This window comes from Herpailurus yagouaroundi, unplaced genomic scaffold (assembly GCF_014898765.1).
Source record: "Herpailurus yagouaroundi ecotype Mexico unplaced genomic scaffold, PumYag 188, whole genome shotgun sequence".
NCBI lineage: Eukaryota > Metazoa > Chordata > Mammalia > Carnivora > Felidae > Herpailurus > Herpailurus yagouaroundi.
The window spans coordinates 8,489,584-8,512,934 of NW_024412419.1; the positions used below are offsets into that span (position 1 = coordinate 8,489,584).

Consider the following 23,351-nt stretch of genomic DNA (forward strand, 5'->3'; position numbering starts at 1 on the left):
GAAACAATAATCCAACACTGCAGGACTGTGATGAAAAAGACATGAAAGAAATAAAATGTCTGTAAAACACAAGCACATACATAAAAGGAATTCTAATGAAGGGTAACTATCAATTTTTTAAAGCCACTAAAAAAACAAGTTGCCCTTTGCTACTTATTTCTAAAAACCTACCTCTTTGACAATATAAAAGAAATGATGGTAATTTTTAAGTATCAGTTTGAACTGGGGTCAGCTGCAAGTGACAGAAAATGCCCCTTAGTGCCTTTATGTCTGCTTTAAAACAGTTAAGGGTCCTTTGGAAGGACAGTGAGGTAATCTTTGGAACTGCCCCAGAAGCTGAAGCCGTCATATCCCCTCCTCTCTTTCACTTCCCATTACAAACAATAAAGGCCATTTGTACCATTCAACAAAAAAAAAAAAAAAGAAAGAAAAGAAAAGAAAAGAAAGTTAAGCGTGGATACAGTAGCTCCCATGATCATCAGAAATACGGCTCCTCAGCTTTGTTGCCATCAACACGAATACACTGCTTCTATACCTCCTGATGACGGATACCGAGCACCGACACCAGCCATTAAAGAGAGGACAAGAAAAGGATACAAGCTCCCCATAAGGACTTTGCCTCGACACTACTCACAAACCCCTTTTGTTCACATTCTGTAAGCCAAAACTACTCGTGTGGTCAATCACACACAGCAACAAAAACCGCTTTAAAAAAAATCGTTTGTGGTGATGGTTACACAATATTGTGAACATAATACTAGTGTCACTGAATTGTATACTCAAGTATGGTAAACTTCATGTTACATACATTTACCACAATAAATAAAGAGATTTAGAAAACACTGAAAATGTTAAGTAGAGACATTTGATACATAAAAAAGGACCCAAATAAAAAAATCTAGAGAGATAAAAATGTTATGTGTGAGATGAAAAAATACATTGGATGGTGTTACCAGGAGACTAGAAACTGCAGAAGAAAAGACAACAGAACTTGAAGACATGACAACAGAAATTATCCATAATGAAACCCAGAGGGGGAAAAAAAAGACCAAAATAAGTGGGTATCAGTAAGTTGTGGGCCAACATGAAGTAACCTAATATACATACAATTGGAAGTCACCAGAGAGGGGAAAAGAAGAGAAAAACACATGTGAATCGCGCTAGAAATTCTCTACAACTGGTAAAAACTAAAACTATACAGATAGAGGCTCAAACAAAGCCAAAAACAAGAAACATGAAGAAAACAAGGCATATCATAATGAAACTGACTAAAACCAGTCAGAAAAAGAAACTCAGAAAAAAAAAATTATGAACAAAGGAATAACACAAATCATAAGACAGTGGAGGGATATATTTAAAGTACCAAAAGTAAAACAAAACTATCAAGTTAGTATACTATATACTAAAATACCTTTCAAAAACTAAGGTGCCGCTAAATAAAAATAAAATTACAATTTCTCAAAATGTGTGGGTGGCAGCAAAAGCAGTATTTAACAGAAATTTATACCAAAAAATGCAAATTTAGGACAAGAAAAGATCTAAATTCAACAATTTAGGCTTCCTGAGGAAAAACCTGAGAAAGAACAATTTAAGCCTACAAAGAGAAGAAAAATAAATATAAATGAGAAGAACTTCATACTTATTAGGATGGCTACTACAAAAAAACAAAAAACAAAAACAAACAAAAAAAACACCTTAAAATGACAAGTGTTGACAAGGATGTGGAGAGATCCCAATCCGGGTGCATTACTGATGGGAATGTGAAATGGTGCAGCCACTATGGAAAAGTCTGGTAGTTCCTCAAAAATTAAAAATAGGATTATCATATGATCCAGCAATTCCACTTCTGGATATATTCTGAAAAGACCTGAAATTCTGTCTCCAATACAGTGCACCTGTGTTCACAGCAACATGATTCCCGATAGCCAAAAGGTGGGAGGAACCTGTGTCCATCTACAAATAAATGGATAAACAAAACTGGTATACATACAATGAAATATTATCCAGACTTGAAAAAGAAGGAAATTCTAGCATATGCTACAACATGGATGAATGAACCTTGAGGGCATTATGCTAAGTGAAATGAGCCTTTTGACAAATACTGTAAGACAAATACTACGCAATTCCACTTATATAAGGTACCTAGAGTAGTGAAATTCATAGAGACAGAGAGTAGAAGGGTGGTTGCCAGGGGCTGGGGGGGAGGAGGGAATGAAGAGTTGTTCTCTAATGGGTATGAAATATTGTTTTAAAAGTTTATTTTTAAATAATCTCTACACCCAATGTGGGGCTCAAACTCTGATTTCAAGAGTTGCATGTTCCACTGAATGATCAGTGAACAGTTTCTACACTAACAAACACTAGTGGGCTTTAAAGATACTGTAATTCCTTGCTCATCATCACCAACCTCTCCCTAATTCTGCTATCCAAACATAAAAAAAGACAGACATTTCCATCATCTCCTTTTACTTTAAGAGACATGATTACCAATTTCCTTTTATCCAGCCAGAGCTAGAAGAGAAGAACTGAAAATGTCACAATTTACATGAGCCGCTTGGCTACCCTGCAGTCTGACAGCAAACCAGTCTGAAAGAAAGAATACTAGATACACGAAAGTCTAGGATTCAGATTGCAGGTTCATCGTCGTAAGATTGATTAATTTGCAGAATCCCATACATGTCCATCTTCAAATGTTCCACACAAGCCCTTGAAAGACTTACAAACAAGAAGGGATTATTAGATAATGTACTGTTCTTGAACTATCCATCATACTGTAGATCTCCAGTAAGGGTAGACCATACAGAATTAATTATTCTCTCCACTTGGAGACATTAACAAGATTAATTAATTAAAAACAATGAAAAACCCACAACTTACTTTTGGAGAGGCTCAACCTAAACCTAAGAAGATGTGGGGGAGAAAAAGTTGAACAATCACTGATTTTAAAAATACTCTAAAATCTGAAATCCTTTTAATGTTAGAACATTTTATATTAATTACTTTTCTAAAATAACCACCCAGCTTGTCCAAAACTAACAGCTACCAATTTCTTATACAGAGTTTCAAGTTTGTACTTTAGAAAATAAGCATAATAATGAGAAGAGAAAAGGACACTACCTTAGAACTCTAACAGCACAGATCCTTTCATAGCTCTTCCATTTATTAGCTGTATTTCTTTGAGCAAATTATTTAGCCTCTCCAAACCTCCGTGTCCTCATTCACGAAAATAGGAAGAATAACATCTGCCCTACGTATTTCACAGATTGTCACATCAAGTGAGACAACACACAAAAATGTTAAAACATTAAATCTTTTCACTACGGAATAAATAAAACCTTTACTCATAGAATTGATGAGATTATACTAATGGATATAGGCTACTCAGACTTTCTGACTTTAATATGACTTTAGCACAGACAGGTAACACATTTTTCATTATGTTTGCAAAAAATGGGCAAGTAACTGTTCTACTTAGAAGGTCATAATATTTTTTAAATGTTTGAAAACTAAGTATTTCTAAAGAAAGAATATTTTTAAAGAACATGTCATTTTGATGTGACTAGAAAATGAAACAGAAATCTAACAAATTAATAAAGCACTTCAGAACAGTGCCTGGCACATGGTAAGAACTACATGTCTCTTTTTTTATTTCCAGTAGAATTAACATACACTGTTATGTTAGTTTCAGGTGTACAATATAGTGACAAAATACGGAGTGCTTCCCGAATCTGCTTGTTATCCTTGTGCGGGGGCCACGTTAATCATCTCTGTATTGTTCCAATTTTAGTATGCATGCTGCCGAAAGCAAGCACGAGAACTACATGTCTTGCTAACAGTATCATCACAATAACTTTTAATGATATATCATAAAAGACCCTGTATTCAATGTGCTGTTTCAAGTACCTATCATTAAGAATTTAAAATATCTATCTTCCATAGTTTAAAGAAAATTTTATGTACAGCATTTATATTACCATTTTCCATTAGCTATATTTTATATGCACTTCTCATAACAGATATCTCACAAGAAGCATGAGTTCACACTGGCAACCCCTACTTGGAACGTTCCTGTAAGGAAATCCTCTTTTTGATTTCTATAAACCAACCATCTGTTATAATTAAATACATAACTAGGTCAGTTTCTAAAAAATATCATTGTAAATACATATTTGTCTTCTCCATCCAAAATCTGAGTTCAAACCAAACTAAGGACAATGAGGCAGAAGTATTTCCACATACTGCATATTAGTAATATTTGGGGTTAGTACTTTCATTCTAGGCAGAGATCTACATGTTTAAAAAACAAAAAACAAAAAATAAACAAAAAAAACTTGGAAATGAGAAGAAAGCAGCTTCAAATGAAGTTATTTATTAATATGGATAAAATTTGGGAGGAAGAAGAGAAGTTACAAGAGATACGGTTGGAAAAGTCAAAACTCAGGTTATTACTCTTGAAGAAACTATTAGCATTTTGAACTTTCCCTGAATAAATAGGAAATTAGTTATTTAAGTACGCTGAATTTTGGAATAATATGACTAGATCTGCATCTTATAAGAAGTAGTTTGGTGGGAGAGTAGAAAATGGATAGAAAGCTAGGAAAGAATAATGGGGAAGAGAATATCTTAACAACCTAAGAAAAATATGATGGTCACTTGAAGTGGGAAAGTAACAGTCAGATGGGAGAGAAGTAAATCACATGTTGGAGGCAACACTGACAGGATTTGGGGACTGACTGAATGGGAGGTCAAGGATGACACACCCAAATAGCCAGATTTCTGGCTTGATCCAAGCTAGATGGATAGTGGCATTACTGAGTCTAAGATCACAGGAAATGAAGGAGATCTGAAAGCAAAGGGGGAAAAATAATATTGTAGATATGTTGATCTTGAAGTATCTCTGGTATATCCAAGGGGAGATGCCTAGCTGATGTAGGACCTAAAGCTCAGAGGTAAGCTTTCAGATGGAAAAACAGAAATTATCAACATATAAATGATAAAGAGAGTCCCCAAAATAGACACGAGCTTAAGAAGTCAAAGAATGAGTAAAAAAATAATAAGCTGCCATTTAGCGGTGGAAGAGAAAGCAAAGCCTGAGAGAAACAGCTGAAGATGCTCTGAGTAATATCGTCAAAGCCAAGAGGAGAGGGCAATTTGAGAAATGTCAAGTACTTCTGAACATTCGATAAAAATGACAGTGTTCGCAGCAAGGAAATCAGCATGATCTTGCAGTGAGCAGTGTTAGTGATGGGAGAGGATGGGAGGGAGATTATAGCAGGCCAAGGAGTGAACAGAAAGTGAGACAGCTGAGGGGAAGGGGCAAAAGGTAGAAAGAATCGAGATTCCTTCCTAGGGGTCATTTGTTTTTTTTTGTTTTAGGTGACACATTTGAACAAGTTCAGCCAAATGAAAAAGAATCCAAATTAAAAGAAAGATGAAAGACAAAGAGAATTAAGCAACGGAAGGAGAGAATGAGATCCAAACACAGTTGGAGAATCAGCCTGAGACGGAATGACGGACACCTCATCCACTGTCACAGAAGGAAAAGGAAGAACAAATGGTACAGAGGAGATAAACTCGTGAGTCAAGTAACAGGAAATTTAAGAGATCTCCTTTGATGGCTTCTATTTTCTCATGAAGGGAGAAGACCATCTGTAGAGCATACTTTGTTCAAAGAAAGAAAAGAATGTTTAAAACAGACCCTACGGAGAAGGACAGAATTGCTCTGCCACCCTGACAGCTCTTACAAGAAACAGAGACCACAAATTCACAGAACCACCAATCTGCGTAGTAATTTTTTTCTCCATCAGAGCTCAACAAACAACCTTTTATGCAGGCCAAAGAAACAAACTAATCCAAAATCTAGGTGCAGATGCATATGACAGAAATTCAACAGGGCAAGGAAACTGAGAATCCTGGCAAGAGGTCTGAAGTAATGGACAATGGATTCTTACCTGCTTATTATCTCAAAAGCATCAATGAACACGTTTAATAAAAGGGTAAGAGCTCAGGAGCAGGATGTTTCAATTAATGATCTCAAAGGTAAAACTGATTTCAGGTAATGGTAAGGTCCACAGTAGCTTCATGAGAGTAAGTAAATGAGTTAAGTGAAGAGCTCCACTGAAGATGAGAGAACTGTGAAGCCAGGTTCCTGGGTATTCTATTCACATAAACACTGATTCACCTAGAATGGTGGCACAGCCCTGCACGGAAAGGAAGACTGAGTCAGAAGTCTGTGTCTTCAATGAGCAAGCAGAGACCCCAACTACAGTATACCCCAACTACATGAGACTCAACAACGGCAATTTTAACAAGAAGGTATTACCCTCTTGTTGCTACAAGGTACTACCTTGTAGTACAAGATAAAAAGGAAATCACCTCCTATCCTTTCCTAACTGGGATCTGTAGAGAATAAAAGAAGGTACAAGTTCCACTAGAGAAGGCTCTCCCTTAAGAAGAAGACAGGTGTTGGGGCGCCTGGGTGGTTGAGTCACTTGGGCGTCTGACTTTGGCTCAGGTCATGATCTCACGGTTCGTGGGTTTGAGTCCTGCATCGGGCTCTGTGCTGACAGCTCGGAGCCTGGAGCCTCCCTCTCTCTCTCTGCCCCTCCCCTGCTCCTGCGCGCTCTCTCAAAAAATAAACATTAAAAACTTTTTTAAAAAAAGAAGACAGGTGTTACTACTTAAACAAAGATAAAAGTAACATTCAACATTGGGCGCCTAGGTGGCGGTTGAGCATCTGACTTTGGCTCAGGTCATGACCTCGCAGTTTGTGAGTTCGAGCCCCGCGTCGGGCTCTGTGCTGACAGCTCAGAGCCTGGAGTGTGCTCCTGATTCTGTGTCTCCCTCTCTCTCTGCCTCTGCCCCGCTCACGCTCTGTGTCTCTCTGTCTCAAAAATAAACATTAAAAAAAAAATTTTTTTTAAGTATCATTCAGCAAAGAGTTTGAAGATGCAAGTGATTATGTTTAACTTTAGAACAAGGGTGAGAAATACTTGAAAAGGAAGGGAAGAACAGGTGAGGGAACAAGAGTGAGAAGAGATGTGTATAATGACTTGTATCTTGGGCAATACATGAAAATACATGAAGTGGGATTTGGTGGGATCACTTCATGGGAAAGTGGCTAAGAGGACAGGTTTTAGGAGTTCTCTAAAAGAAAAGGCATCAGGCCTCTCAAGAGTCAGCCAGTGCTAGCAATTAGAAAAGTCTATGTCTAGTGTGTCATAAGACTCATAACTCTTTGGAAGGAGCCAAATGAAGTCTGGATAATTTGTATTGGTTTAAGGCTACAAGCCAAGACTATCAGGCAAAAGTCCCACTGGTTAGGCTTAACCCATAAGAATTGAGAAAAGCTTGCCATCTATCTTAGTAGAAATCAGTATTTGTCCTTGACCATAAGTAACCCTGTTTGGAGCTGTGCTGTTTCAAAACACCTCGTAGGGTACGATAAAGAAATAAAAATATCTCATTAACCAGATAAGACATTAGACTTAGACTTCAGACTTAATTCCTCGTTTGTAAAACAAAGGGGTGTCCTAGAACCATTACCATTAAGAGCCAACCCTCCCCCCCCACCTCCAAAAAAGAAGACAGCAAACCTTACATATAGACTCCCAGTTGGAATCAGACAAACCATTTAATAAAGCTTCCTAAACAAATACTAAATGCCACATATACGCTCTGTGCTAGATAGACACCGGGCAGAGACATAAAGATGATACTACAGAACTACATTTACGTCCAGCCATTACGTCGTGTGCCTTAAACTTATACAGTGCTGTATGTCAATTATTATGTCAAATAAACTAAGAGGGAAAAAAAGAAATTACCTTTAAAACATTTATGCCCCACTGCCTAAAAACTAGTTTTAGTTCCCAAATTTCCAATAAACTGATATCCAAAATTTAGAAAAACAATGAATACTACATGGTCACAACCTTATGAGAGCCCATGGTCTGGTATATAAGAGGTAAATAATCATAATACATGATGATTCTAATAACTTACAACAGAGAATATTATGTGGGCAGAGACGAGAAAGAAAATCATTGCCTGGAGTTAGAGAAAGGGAGAAGAATTAGAGAAGACCTCACAGAGAAAATATATTTGAGATGGATCTTTAAAAAGAATTACAACTATGACTAACAAGTGCTCAATCTCATTAGTAATCAAATACTGAAATGCATCTTAAAAAAACAAAAGGAGCTACTGAGTTTTCACCTATGAGCCTGGCAAATAATGTAAAAGATTCATGATATTCAACTAGCAAAGATATGGGAATATGTGTATTCTCACTACTATTGAGAGAGTTCAATTTACTTCTAAAAAAGGCAATTGAGATTATTTTGGAATTTTAAATGTGCACATGCTCTAACAATTCCATTTCTAGAAATCTACAGAAATATTCACATATGCACAAAAATATTTAGTGATGTTACTGCAGCAATGTTTACAATAGAAGAACCCAACCTAAATGTCTATTAATAGTGAAACAGTAAAGTAATTATGGCAAATCCGGGAGCACCTGGGTAGCTCAGTCAGTTAAGTGTCCAACTCTTGATTTCAGCTCAGGTCATGATCTCGATCTCATGATTCCATAAGAGCACTCTCTCTAAATAAATAAACTTAAAAAAAAATTTTTAATAAAAAAATATTATGGCAAATCCAGACAATGGAATACTCCTTAAAAGAACTGGATGAATTATAGGTTCTGATTGGATTTACTCTCCAAGTAAATGAAAAAAAGCAAGTATGATAGATATGATATAGTTGCATTTTGGTTACCAAAAAAAAAAAAAAAAACCCTGTTAAGTATTCATGTTTTTTATATGCAGGAAAAAAAGGAAAATGAAATACCATTATACTGTTATAGGCACAAGAAAAGTGACACATTGATGTGTTCTAAAGTAGTTGTTTCAGAGACGCCTGGGGGGCTCACTTGGTTAAGCGGCTGACTTCCGCTCAGGTCATGATCTCACCGTTGGAGTTAGAGCCCTGCATCAGGCCCTGTACTGACAGCTCAGAGCCTGGAGCCAACTTCAGAGTCTGGGTCTCCCTCTCTCTCTGTTCCTCCCCTGCTTTTTCTCTCTCTCTCTATCTCTCTCTCTCTCTCTCTCTCTCTCCCTCCCTCCCTCTCAAAAATAAAGATTAAAAAAAAATTTTTTTAAGTAGTTGTTTCTGAAGACTGAGATCAAGGAGAAGAGCTAAGAGAGAACTATACTGTATATTCACCTCTGCAATTTTAGTTTTTAAAAGAGGCATGTACTGGGGCGCCTGGGTGGCTCAGTCAGTGAGCATCCGACTTTGGCTCAGGTCATGATCTCTCAGCTCATGAGTTCAAGCCCCGTGTCGGGCTCTGTGCTGACAGCTCCAAGCCAGGAGCCCACTTCATGTCTCCCTCTCTCTCTGCCCCTCCTCCGCTCGTGCTCTTTCTTTCTCTCCCAAAAATGAACATTAAAAAATCTAAAAAAAATAAAAAGTAAAAAATTAAATAAATAAATACATAAAAGAGGCATGTATTACTTTTGCAATTTTAAAAATGAAGTTTGTTTTGCTTGGTTTTCTGTAAGCAGAGAATGAGAGGGAGCATTCCCATTAGAGACAGAGGCAGAGAGTATAAATAAAAGAACATAGCATATTAAGTCATGGGCAAAAGGATGATTGCCTCTATCTCTGGTCCTGCTCACTCTCTTCCTTTTCGCATCTCTGAAGACAGAAGTCTATTCCCCCAAAGCCCATCATCTGTGAGCTAGAAACCCCATCAGGACTTTTCCCTGCTAGAGGCGCCTGGCTGGTTCAGTCAGTGGAGCGTGCGACTCTCCATCTCTAAGTTGTGAGTTTGAGCCCCACACTAGACGCAGAGATTTTTAAAAATAGTCTATGCTGAAGTCTCTCTATTCTAAGAAAAAACACTGAGATATAAAAAAAGTAGAAGCAGATAAAATTCATTTCCTAATTCATAAATGCCACAACAGGGAAAGTATACAATGTATCATTGTAACAGTAGCTACTCCCATATAGGTTTCTCCCCATATCCATTTTAATTATACCCAGATGCTACTGTTTTTCCTAGCCTACAGAAATACAAATTCTTATTCCACGAGGTTGGCAAAGAGTTGACAACAGACTTATGTAATAAGACCCTGCTCTGTTAGCCAGACCCACCCCAAAATCAGCTTTGAAAATTACATGACCCAAGGAAATTAAACAGTTACTAATTATAGTAGCCATCAATACAGAATGATAACATATGCTATTATGCTACTTGTATGTATTTTCCCACATGATAAAATTATAATTACCCTGGTATACTTACGGACCAGAATCGGTATCAGAGGTAATACGGCATAATACCTGCAGTTTACATCTTCCAAACCATCCTGCTAGCTGTTGCTAAGCTCACTTTTGTCACTAAAAGTAGGCCAAAAGTTGCTAAATTCAAGCCACAGATAAAAACATCTGGTAAAACCCAAATGTTCTTTTAAGCCTTATTTAAAACACTTTTCCAAGTGAATAATGCAAAGGTTTAAAAATTTTGTCATGACTCTTCCTAGTAGTTATATTCTAGGATTTCTGAAATTTAACATCACTTAACAACACCAGACTCTGTTTTCATAGTTCAATATCATACCTACTCTAAAAGAATAAACCTTAGCTGAGAAAAATTGACACCTGGAATACAAGAAGCCAAAAAATGAATATATGCAAATATTCACCCAATGAAACTAATTATCCTCTGTGAATTAAAAAATAAATATGCTAATTTTTATTCAGTGATTTGATACTTTAGAGAACCTAACATGTGTCAAATAATGTTCTACCATTTTGGGGAAAAACAGGCTAATATCAGGAGACTGACTGTTTGCACATACCTTTCTGAAGACAGTTACAGACATATGCAACTTAGCCTATTTTACAGAGAGTTCATCTGTGTGTAAAAAAAAAAAAAAAGCTTAAGTTCGGCACAGTTTACAGAACACTAATACATAGAATTAGCTTCCCACTGAATTTAATCTTCACATCTCCTTGAGAAAGACAGATATAGTCTTATAAATTATCATAGTCAAGAAGATAATTAATAAAACATGTAATTAATTAATACCAGTCTTAGCTCTTCTGACCCCAATCCAGTGTTCTTGCCAATATACCGCTGTTTCTTTTTCTAAAGAAAACACTTGAAAATTATCAAGGCACTTCCCTTCATTTTTTTCCACCTCTACTACCCTAAATAAACAAAAAATCTTACGGAAAACAATTAATTTGTTTTTTCATATATTAATACAGGTTAAACTGGATCATTTTATGAACTTATTTTAATGGAATTTTGCTTACAAAAACTTATCTGCAATAAGTATGCTACTTTTCAGATTCTTACACTTTCATTTCACATATTTGTTATAACTTGAACCAGACTGGACGATTCTGTTTATAAGAGGGAAAAAAAGTAGCACAGTAAAATATTATGCCAGCAACTTACATTCTCCATATAATCTTAAAAGATTAACTTACCTATGATAAAAGTTATAAAAATCCCCTCATACCAACTTTCCTCCAAAAACTGAGTAATTAACTTGTTAAAAATGTATTCAGTGTCTTACTTATGGCCTCCCTCTGTAGGAAATATCATATGCCAATTTTTACTAGAGTTTCCTTTTATTCGTTCTAAATTTAGTTTTATTTGTATCATCCCTTGTTCTATTCTGGAAATGTCTTCAATATAGAAAGCCTGTTTTCAGTAATGCCCTCAAAATTTTTAATTTTACAGCTTCTCCTTTTTAACAAAAATATATGCTTTTACAGAAAAAAAATTTGCATAAATTGTCTTCCAGAACTACCAGCAAAATCCTTTGAGTGAGCTTTCTCATTCTTTTATAATGTAAACATCTTGCTTTTATGACTAAATTCTTGTTTAGCCAGAATATAAAAACATTAACAAAACATAGTCCTATTTTAATTTTAACTGTTGTAATCATGAAATATATATTCCATAGCTAAAACTGAATTAATGCCTCAGAATGCTTCAGCATGGACATGATATCACAAATCATGAAGTCTAAAATTAAACTGCATTTTGCTAACTTTTTAGAAATGTTGGAACATCGTGTGCAACACTGAGGTATTACGGATTAGGATTCTAATGACCAGATTGCAAAATGTTTCTAAATTTGAAAAAATACTTCCAATGAAATGTTAATAAGTCAGTCACATGTAGCAAACATTTTTTTTTTTTAAGATTTTAAAGTAATCTCTACACCCAACATGGGGCTGGAACCAACAACCCCGAAATCAAAAGCCCCCCCACTCCACTGAGTAAGCCAGCCAGGTGCCCCACATACAACAAACTTTTAAAGATAACTGAAGTATATTAGTCAGTGAAAGAAGGACCACCCAGTTGCAGATTTGTTTCACATTTTAGTTATCTTATTCACTAATAATTTGGAAAGGATGGACAGATTTTAAAGTATAAACTGCCACAAATCTTTAGAGCTTTAAAGATACTGTATGTCACTCTATAGTCTCATAAATATTAATTAATATTGCCTTGACCACCAGAGTATAGAATCTTATTAACTACAAGACAGAATCTATAAAAAGTGAGCTGCTAAAGATTTCAAATACTAAAAGAAAAAACAAAAATCACAACTGCCATTCCTCTAATAGCTATAACTATAACAAAAATCAGTAAATGCAAATTTTCAAATTTCTAAAATACCTACATACTCCTTAACCACAAAATTAAAATAGACACACAAGAGGAAGTCTGATATAGAATGCTGAAGAGAATGAAAAATATGGACAACTTATCCACTATGTATGAATTGTCTGGTTTTCTCTAATTTTCAATGATGTGAAGAGACATAACTGCAAAGAATGTGCAGTAAAAAAACCTAAACAGAAACATGTTAACACGAATGTTACATAATGTAACCAATAACCTGAAGGCTGCTCTGAAAATGAAATTTCAAAATAGTTTAATATAAAGACTTTGAATATTTTATAGCATTTTATTTTTTGCTTGCTTTTAAAGGGACCATAAAATAATTTTTGTATGCTTTTACTAGTTTTTAAACACAGGCACATTCACAGATACACATACCATGCCGTTTTAGGTGCTATGCTCTGAAGGACCATACATTTCTAGTGAAATTTTCCTTCTGAATAAAATCACTGTCAGTGATTAAACAGGCTGCCACTATTTTCCCTGTTGCCATTTATTAAATGTGAAACATCAAAATTATGTATTTCCCAGGCCAATCAATAAGTCTCTGTAGACTACATTTCTCATGAAAGGGTATGATGCAATAACATTCCTACATTGTAATTTTATACAATGTATATTTTACCACAATAAAAATTGTTTTTCATTTCTATTTGGTCTATCTTGTCTGATTCTCCCTTCAGAAAAGCTCAGCAAAGCAATTAAATTTCCTTCTAAAATAAGAAAAAGAAAAACCTTGGTCTGACTCCTACGGAGCCCTAAAAGAAGACAGAAAATGTGATGACCCTTGATATTTCAGAAAATCTGGCATCCCTCCATTCACCAGCCTTTTCCACATATACAATTCTGTGTGCCAAAGAGATCTGGATTATTTGTTTTTGGTTTTGTCAAGTCAGTAAAAGCAGCAACACCTACAAGTTTCTCAAACTTTGATCTGCAGAATACCCTGCACTGAATCACCTGAGATGCTTTTTAATTGCAAATCCCTGCCCCCACCACAGGCCAATCTAAATCAGAGGATCTGACACCATTTCTACCAAGTACTCAGGGTGTGATTCTGACTTCCATCAGATAATTCTGACTTTCTAGCTTTATCCAAAAAATAAAGGAAGAAAAAGAAATAAGTATTCTCCTTTTCTCAGACACACTTTGGACCCAAGTGCCCTCTGTGCCAATCTTTAAATTTCAATATTGCACCTCTCAGCTCAGTGGTTCCTGCTCTTTTCTGCACTTGAGAATCACCTGTGGAACTTTTAAAACTCCTGGTATCTCCAGGTCACATTACATACCTGTTACATTAGAATGTCTGGGGGGGTGGAAGCCAGACATCAGTAATTTTTTTTAAGTTGATTTATTCATTTGAAGGGGGGAGAGACAGGGGCGCCCGGGGCACTCAGTCGGTTAAGCGTCCGACTTCAGCTCAGGTCACGATCTCATGGTCCGTGAGTTCGAGCCCCGCGTCGGGCTCTGTGCTGACGGCTCGGAGCCTGGAGCCTATTTCAAATTCTGTGTCTCCCTCTCTCTGACCCTCCCCTGTTCATGCTCTGTCTCTCCCTGTCTCAAAAATAAATTAAAAAAACGTTAAAAAAAATGTAGGGGGGAGACTAGGAGGAGCAGAGAGAGAGGGAGAGAGAGAATCCCAAGGAAGCACTGGACTGTCAGCACAGAGCTCGACGTGGGGCTTAAACTCACAAACCATGAGACCATGACCTGAACCAAAATCAAGAGTCAGGCGCTCAACAGACTGAGCCATCCAGGCACCCCAGGCATCAATATTTCTAAAGATCTCTAGTTGAGTGCTATGTATAACAAGATTTTTAAACCACTGCCTTAGCTATTGGATTTATCAGATATAAATTAGAAAATGACCTATAAGGGCCAAGACATAAACTGTATTGGTATTAAGTTTTTAAATTTCCAGATACATCTATGTATTTCCTTTTTATTTTAATCCAGTATGAAAATTTCTGTCAATGCCTTAAAGGCTCTTTAAAACTGCTTTTGAAAAAATGTAAGACACACTGTTTCACGTTGATGCAATTAAGATCATGCTATGCATCTAAAGTTCAGAGAAGTTTATCATTATTTCATCTGCACATTAATTTTGGTGATTTTATTTTGAGAAATATCATCATTGAGAAGCCAGCCAAGACAAAGAGTCAAAGTTCATGTCTTAGTTACTTAAAAGCGACTCCAAATGTTCTGTTAACTCCAGACAAATTTTGCTAAATTTAAAATAGCTACAATATGGTTAGATTTTGCATGAACTCTTTCCCTAATTTCTGACTTGATATCTAATTTCTCTGAAAGAAAATAAGAAGTTTGATCTATTGGGGTGCCTGGGTGGCTCAGTCAGTTGGGCATCCAACTTCGGCTCAGGTCATGATCTCGCAGTTTGTGAATTTGAGCCCCGCGTTGGGCTCTGTGCTGACGGCTCGGAGCCTGGAACCCGCTTCGGATTCTGTGTCTCCCTCTCTCTCTGCCCCTTCCCCCTTCATGCTCTGTCTCTCAAAAATGAATAAACATTAAAGAAATTTAAAAAAAAGAAGTAGGACATATTTTCCTCTCATCTTCACTAATTCCAATATATGCTGATTGTATGATCGATCAGTGGCCCTTAAAAAAAATCTAATGATTCATACAAAAAAAATTTTTTAATCTGACTCTTTCAACACAGGCAAACTGGCCAATCACAACACATCATTTTTAACCATTCAACTTCAACTTGAACATCATCCACTATGCAATACAATAAAATATGGCCATATAATGTATATAAAACTTCCAAATACTACAAACTATAACTCTGTAAGTTATCCCAAAACAGTAAAATTTTTCAAAATCATACTGATGTTTACACATTTGATACCTGAAATATTTTTGCAAGGGTTTCAATATATACACATTTCACTACATCTTGCAGGCCTCAGAGCTCATGGCAGTGCACTTTCCTTTTAGAAAAATAATTATCAGGGCGCCTGGGTGGCGCAGTCGGTTAAGCGTCCGACTTCAGCCAGGTCACGATCTCGCGGTCCGTGAGTTCGAGCCCCGCGTCGGGCTCTGGGCTGATGGCTCAGAGCCTGGAGCCTGTTTCCGATTCTGTGTCTCCCTCTCTCTCTGCCCCTCACCCGTTCATGCTCTGTCTCTCTCTGTCCCAAAAATAAATAAACGTTGAAAAAAAAAAAGAAAAAAAAATAATTATCACTACAATCAAAATTTTAAAAATTCATGCTTAATAAATTAAAGCATCTTAAATACTAAAAGAATTCTTTCCTAAATTTTCCTTTCTGCTCAAAAAAGTCCCATTTGGAATTATCTTTAATAAAAACTCAAAAAATACAATCTAAACTAACAACTTCTATTTCAATAAGCATACTTTTAAAAAGTACAACCTTTAAAGGAATCATACAGGGCAAACTGTAGGGTCATATCCTGACACAGAATGCACAAATATGGCAGCTCCTTTTACATCTGAAAAGAACTCTCTTGGTTAAATTCCAAAACTCTGCTCATTATTTAATCCCATAAGTCAATATCCAATGCCACCTATGAACAAAAAAGAAGTAACATTTGTATCTGTATGTTAAATCAGAGGGGTACTGAAAGTATAAGCCAATAGTGAGTGAAGTGGAACACATAGTGTTTAAAACACTTTCTGGGGAGCCTGGGTGGCTCAGTCGGTTGAGCGTCTGACTTCGGCTCAGGTCACGATCCCGCGGTCCGTGGGTTCGAGCCCCGCATCAGGCTCTGTGCTGACCGCTCAGAGCCTGGAGCCTGTTTCAGATTCTTTGTCTCCCTCTCTCTCTGACCCTCCCCCGTTCATGCTCTGTCTCTCTCTGTCTCAAAAATGAATAAACGTTAAAAAAAATAAAAATAAAAATAAATGCTGAGTATTAATTGGGCCTTTCAGGTGGAAACACTAGCCAGTAGGATAATTCCACCTATAAAGGGCTCTGATCTATATCTATTTGTTTCTATTTATCAACACTGAAATTGGTCTGGGGGATGCGAAATGAAACTCCTTTTACTAGACCATGCTCATGATACCTTGGTAAAAAATTAAAAAACAAAATTAACAAGCACATGAAGTAGTGCTCAGCATCATTTATCATTAGTAAATAAAATGCACTATCATGGTTACTGGTTATCACAAAGATAGGCAATGCCAGGCATTCTCTGAACATGTGGAAAAACTAGAACCCTCGTACATTGTTGGTAGGAATGGAAAACTGTACAGCCACTTTGTACAGTTGCTTAAGAGTTTAAGCATTAAGAGGGGCGTCTGGGTAGCTCAGTCAGTTAAGCATCCAACTCTTGATTTGGGCTCGTGGCATGATGTGGCAGCTCGGGAGTTTGAGCCCTGCATCGGTCTCTGCATTGACAGTGCAGAGCCTGCTAGGGATTCTCTCTCTCCCTCTTTCTCTGCCCCTGTCCTGCTTGTTCAAGCTCCTTCTCTCTCTCAAAATAAATAAATAAACTTAAAAAAAAAAGTCAAGCATAAAAGAAGAAAAAAGGAAAAAGTTAAGCATAAACTATATATATAGTTTATATATATATATATATATATATATATATATAAGCATACTACATGACCTAGCAATCCAACTCATTAAAATCTAGCCAAGAGAAATAAAAATACGTGTCTACACATATGGTGAATTCATAAACAAAATATGGTATATCTATACAATGGAATATTAGTCAGCAATTAAAAAGAACAAATTACTGGGGCGCCTGGGTGGCTTCCTCTCTCTGCCCCTCCCTCAAAATAAATAAACTTAAAAAAAAAAGACCAAAATACTAATACATGCTACAACACAGATGAACATCAAAAATGTTATGCTAAGTGGAAAAAGTCAGAATAAATGACTGCATATTGTATGACTCCACTTGTATGGACTTTCCAAAAAAGAAAAACTTACAGACACAGAAAACAAATCAGTGGCTGACTTCCCTGGGAGTAAGGACGGACTGTAAACATGCTCAAGGAAATTTTGGGGGGTTAATGAAAATGGATTGTGATGTTTGCACAACACTATAAATTTACTGAAAATCAGTAGTACGTTGTATACTTACAAATGAGTGAATTTTAAACTATGTAAATTATACCTCAATAAAAAGAACTGACAAATCTAGTAAACATGATACCTATGTTCAACACCTGCTGACCACTCTCAACTGCCAGACTTATATTTCACAGCTTATTCTAAGGGCAAAGAAGAGATGGAAATACGTTTATCAACTGCACTACATCTACAGCTTGTAGTTATCATTCAACCAACAATAATCAAGGACTTACTACAAGCAAGATACTGTGTATTGCTCTCCTTTGCTAAATGACGGCCACCTTTAGACATAGAAGAAAAACCATACTCTACACTGTCTTTTTTTCTACAGCTGTTTTAAATACAGTGCAAAGGGAGCAATAAAAATCAAGCATTTGGGTTTACTGAAGGATGGATTATTACAAACAATAAACTTTTTTTTTAATGTTTATTTATTTTTGAGAGAGACAGAGACAAAGCACGAGCAGGGGAGGGTCAGAGAGAGAGGGAGACACAGAATCCGAAGCAGACTCCAGGCTCTGAGCTGTCAGCACAGAGCCTGACACGGGGCCTGAACTCACGAACTGTGAGAACCTGACCTGAGCCCGAAGTCAGTTGCTCAACTGACTGAGCCACCCAGGCACCCCCCACTGTGAACACACTCACCATCATTTCATCTGCCCTTATTCATGAAGCACTGCTTCAACGCAGGCATCACCTAGGTATATAAGAAGGAACTGGATATATTTTACCAGAAGAAAAGTTAGGGGTTAGGGGAAACAGAAGAAACATGATAAATGATAAAGGCTAGGCAGCCCACACGAAGTGTCTTTAACTTCACCTAATACACTGAGTAAAATCAGCTAAATCCTTTCCAAAACAAATTGTTTCACCACAATCCAGAAAATGTCCAATCATTATTCACTTTTCCTGCTTGACCTCCAATTCTACCATTTAAATTTATCCTCTTTGCATATACAGATGTTTACTTATCCTCTTTCCTATAAATTGTAAGAAATAAGTGATAGGAACACATAACAATGTTTATTTAGGGAATACTTTAATATTTCTTTAAGCAGGGATATATTTCTACAGGTTATCACTCCTGTTACTTAAAAGAAAACTGTTCATTCATTCAACAAATATTTACAGGGCACAACAACAGGAAGACAAAAAAGACACATGTCCTAAAAGAGCTTATATTCTGTTCACTAAGTAAACTCAAAAACCAGGAAATATATAAGAAAACACTTAGTGGGTGCCTGGGTTGCTCAATCGGTTAAGCCTCGGACTTCAGCTCAGGTGATGATCTCACAGTTGGTGAGTTCAGGCCCCACATTGGGCTCCCTGCTGTCAGCACAGAGCCTAATTTGGATCCTCTGCGCGCCCCTCCACACCCGCCTCTCCCTGGCTTGCACTTTCTATCTCTCAAAAATAAACATTAAAAAAAAAAAAAAGACAACACTTGGCATATTAAGCATTCCTTATTATAATCATACAGGTAATTAAGATAATGCCAACCCTGTTCTCCTGTTTCCATCTAAGGTACTGCTGGAGGAGGCTCTGCTATTCATCTGCATGGCATTTAAAACCACCCCTAACAACAAAGTGTTAAAAATTCACTCCAAACCTATCATCTCTTGAAAATAAAGAAACTTTCTATCAGTTGCTTTATAACTAAAAAAGCCTAAACTCTTAAAGAATAAAGGAAATCAGATATCGAATAAGTCATCAATTAACTATAACAAAAAATTATAAAGCACCTCAGATATCTGAACAAACAACTCCTACCTTACCAAAATGAAGCAACAAACCATAAAATCATTCTTGGAATTAGAGAACGTTCCCCCAAAATATTATCAAAGATGAACCAAAAATGAATCTCAGTATTTCCTTTTTGCCTCTCTCTCTCTCTCTCTCTCTCTCTCTCTCTCTCACACACACACACACACACACACACACACACACACACACACAGAAAGGAAGAGTGAGCAAGGGGGGAAGGGGAGAGAGAGAAAACACAATAAATGCTAACTATTATGATCCAAATGCTTTCCAAAAAGATGAACAAGGGTCATCTGGGACAGCCAGTTGCAGAATTTACACATATATCTCCATGATTCAATCATATTTTTAAAGAAAAAAAGTACAGATGAAAGGGAAGAGTAACTACAATCAAGGATAAAGAGGAGACAGTTTTAGTAGAGTCCCAAATGCCACCATGATTTCACAATTTAAATATTAAGCTCCAAATAATAGGCTAACTTGCCAATGGAAAATGTTATTTTGTGGGTTTTTTCTCAAAAGCCGTAAGCTGCCCTAAGTCATCCACATTCTCTTCACCAGTAACCTTTATCACTAACAGCTTATAGATATATTTTTTGAAAGTTAGCACAGAACAGGATTTTTAAGTATAGTTCTGCAGTAGTATTCCATAAAAAAACTCAAGACACCCAAATGAAAACCAAATCTATAATCATTACCCTCTCTCTTCTCCCAAGCACCACTCTCCAACTAGACAGTGATAAGACAAGAATACAAAGATATAGGGGCACCTGAGTGGCTCAGTGGGTTAAGCATCTCTCTTGATTTAGGCTCAGGTCATGATCTCGAGGTTGTGATATTGAGCCCCGCGTCCAGCTCTGTGCTGAAGGAGGAACCTGCTAGCGACTCTCTCCTCTCTCTGCCCTCCCCTGCTCATGCTCTCTCCGTCTCTCTCAAAATAAATAAACTTTTAAAAGTAAAAGGAATACATACAGAGATATAAACAAAGGCTTCTAATTATTATTTGGGGAGCTCTAATACTTAGACAAACCTCCTGATAAAATCTTTGTACCCCTATTTCACAGTTTCCAACAGAATTCCAAACGTAGTAAACATAAAATCATTAGAGTACTAAAAGAAAATTGAGGTATATGATACCATAATCTTGATGATGGAGGATGTCCTAAACATAACATCTAAGTCAGAAATCAGTCTTCAGTGAGAAGATTGATAAATTTGACTATACAAAAGCTTCTATTATTAAGTGTAAAAAAAAATGGCAAAGCACATGTACAATGTAATTCTACTTTTTTTATATTTTAATTTTTCAGACAGATTATACCAAAATGTTAATTTAACTCTACGTGGGGAGACTATATATGTTATTTGAATTTATACCTTTATTTCCTAAGATTTTTACAATAAGAACATATGATTTTTATAATTAAAAAAATTTACATCTTTCTTCCCTTCAAAAAAATAAAATCTAGGTTTTTCAGCCATGGCTGTCTGCCCATTTCTTTCAGGTAAAAAGATTAAAACTAAAAAATAAATAAACTGAGCATGGGTTAAATAACAGAACCCACAAATGAATAGAGCATGAGTTAAATGACATAACTGTATCTAACAATTTAATGTAGTTACTAAGCAGTAGAGAGACAAATAAAAAAATCCACCTATCAGCATATTCATTTTCGACAAAGGCACCAAACCCATCCAATGAGAAAAGTATTTATTAAAAATTGGTGAATTTGGTGGTGACTATAGTTAACAATACTGTATTGTATACTTGAAAGTTGCTACTAAAAAAATCTTAAATATTCTCACACTAACAAAAACAGCAGCAACCACATGGTAAATATGTGAGGTGAAGGATGTGTTAAGTAACCTCACTGTGGTGAACATTTGGTAAAATATACATGTGTCAACCGTACACCTTAAACTTATACAATGTTATATGTCAGTTATGTATCAATAAAGCTGGAAAAAAATGGTACAGGATAATCTGAACAACTGGATATGGGAAATATGGGGGGGAGGGGTGAACCTTGACCCCCTAACTCACACCATACACTAAAATTGGCTTCACATGTATCCTAGACCTAAACATAAAAGTTAAAATTATAAAACTTTCAGAAGAAAGCAAAAGAGAATATCTTTGTAACAGGGGGATAGCAAGCCTCTTAGGCAGGGAAGGCAATAATCATAAAAAATTGACTGAAACAAAACTAACAAACAAACAAAAAAAAACCATGCCATAGACTAGGGGAAAAATTGGCAAAACATATTTGAGAAAGAACTGTATATAGGATACATAAGAACTTGTGTAACTCAATAATAAAAATAAAGGGGAAAACCCCAAATTTTTTTCATGTTTACTTCATTTATTTTGAGAGTGTGGGGGAGAAGGGCAGAGAGAAAGGGAGAAAGACAGAATCACAAGCAGGCTCCAGCTGTCAGCGCAGGGCCCAACATCGGGCTCAATCCCACAAACCGTGAGATGGTGACCTGAGCCAAAATCAAAAGTCAACGTTTACCCAACTAAGCCACCCAGGCTCCCTAAGAACCCAAATTTTTTAAATGAGCAAAAATTTGAACAAATATTTCACAAAGGAAGGTACACAAATGGCCAGTAAGTGCCTGAAAAAGTATTATCATTAGTTATCAGAGAAATGCAAATTAAAATCACACCGAGATACCACTACCCACCCACAAAGTGGCTAAAATTTAAAACTCTCAGTGTTGGGGCACCTGGGTGTCTCAGCTGGTTAAGTGCCTGACTTTGGCCCAGGTCATGATCTCACAATTCGTGGGTTCAATCCCCACTTTGGGCTCTGTGCTCACAGCTGGGAGCCTGGAGCCTGCTTCAGATTCTGTGTCTCTCTCCCTCTCTGCCCTTCCCCTGCTCATGCTCTGTCTCAAGAATAAACAAACATTTAAAAAATAAAGTAAAATAAAGTAAAGTAAAATAAAATAAATAAAATAAAATAAAATAAAATAAAATAAAATAAAATAAAATAAAATGAAATAAAATAAAATAAAATTCAGTGTTGAGGAGGAACTGGAATGCTCATTCACTGTTGTGGGAGTGTAAAATTATATGACCACTTTGGAAAGGGATCTGGAAGCTTTTTTTTTTTCTTAAGATTTTATTTTTAAATAACCTCTACAGCAGCCAGCCAGGCGCCCCAGTCTGGCAGTTCTTAAAAATTACATATACACCTACCTCTAGCAGCTCTTAAAAATTAAACACACACCTATCCTATGACCTAGCAAATCCAATACTAGGTATTTACCCAAAAGAAATGAAAACATGTCCTCATAAAGACTTAATATTAGATTGTTCTTAGCAAGCTTTATTAACAGTCAAAGTACATTGAGATACCTGGGTAGCTTAGTCAGGTAAGTATCTGACTCTTGACTTCAGCTCAGATCATGATCTCACGGTTTGAGAGTTTGAGCCTCCACGTCAGACTCCCATACTGGTGGCACGGAGCCTGCTTGAGATTCTCTCTCTCCCTCTCTGCACCTCCACTACTTGTGCTCTCTTTCAAAATAAATAAATAAACTTAAAAAAAAAAAAAGCCTAAGTATATTATATATACTAGCCAAAAACTGAAATCAGCCCAAATATCTATTAACAGGAAATGGCTAAAAGACTATGGTTTATACATATAATGGAATACTGCTCTCAGTCCTAAGAAAGGAATAAACTGTTGATATACACAATAACATGCCTAAATCTCAACAACTACGCTGAGCTAAATAAAATAAGCCAGATACAAAAGAGTACACGCTACATAGGATTCCATTTATATGACGTTCTA

The 23,351-nt window shown here is 36.4% G+C and overlaps 1 protein-coding gene and 1 non-coding gene across 5 annotated transcripts in view; both read right to left on the minus strand.

Annotated features, from left to right (window-relative positions):
- ROCK2 (Rho associated coiled-coil containing protein kinase 2) overlaps positions 1-23,351 on the minus strand; it is a 133,919-nt gene that overhangs the window by 104,645 nt on the left and 5,923 nt on the right. The window lies entirely within an intron of this gene.
- LOC121044626 (U6 spliceosomal RNA) lies at positions 3,705-3,808 on the minus strand. Its single transcript, XR_005797392.1, has one exon. It is a non-coding gene; the product is annotated as a U6 spliceosomal RNA (small nuclear RNA).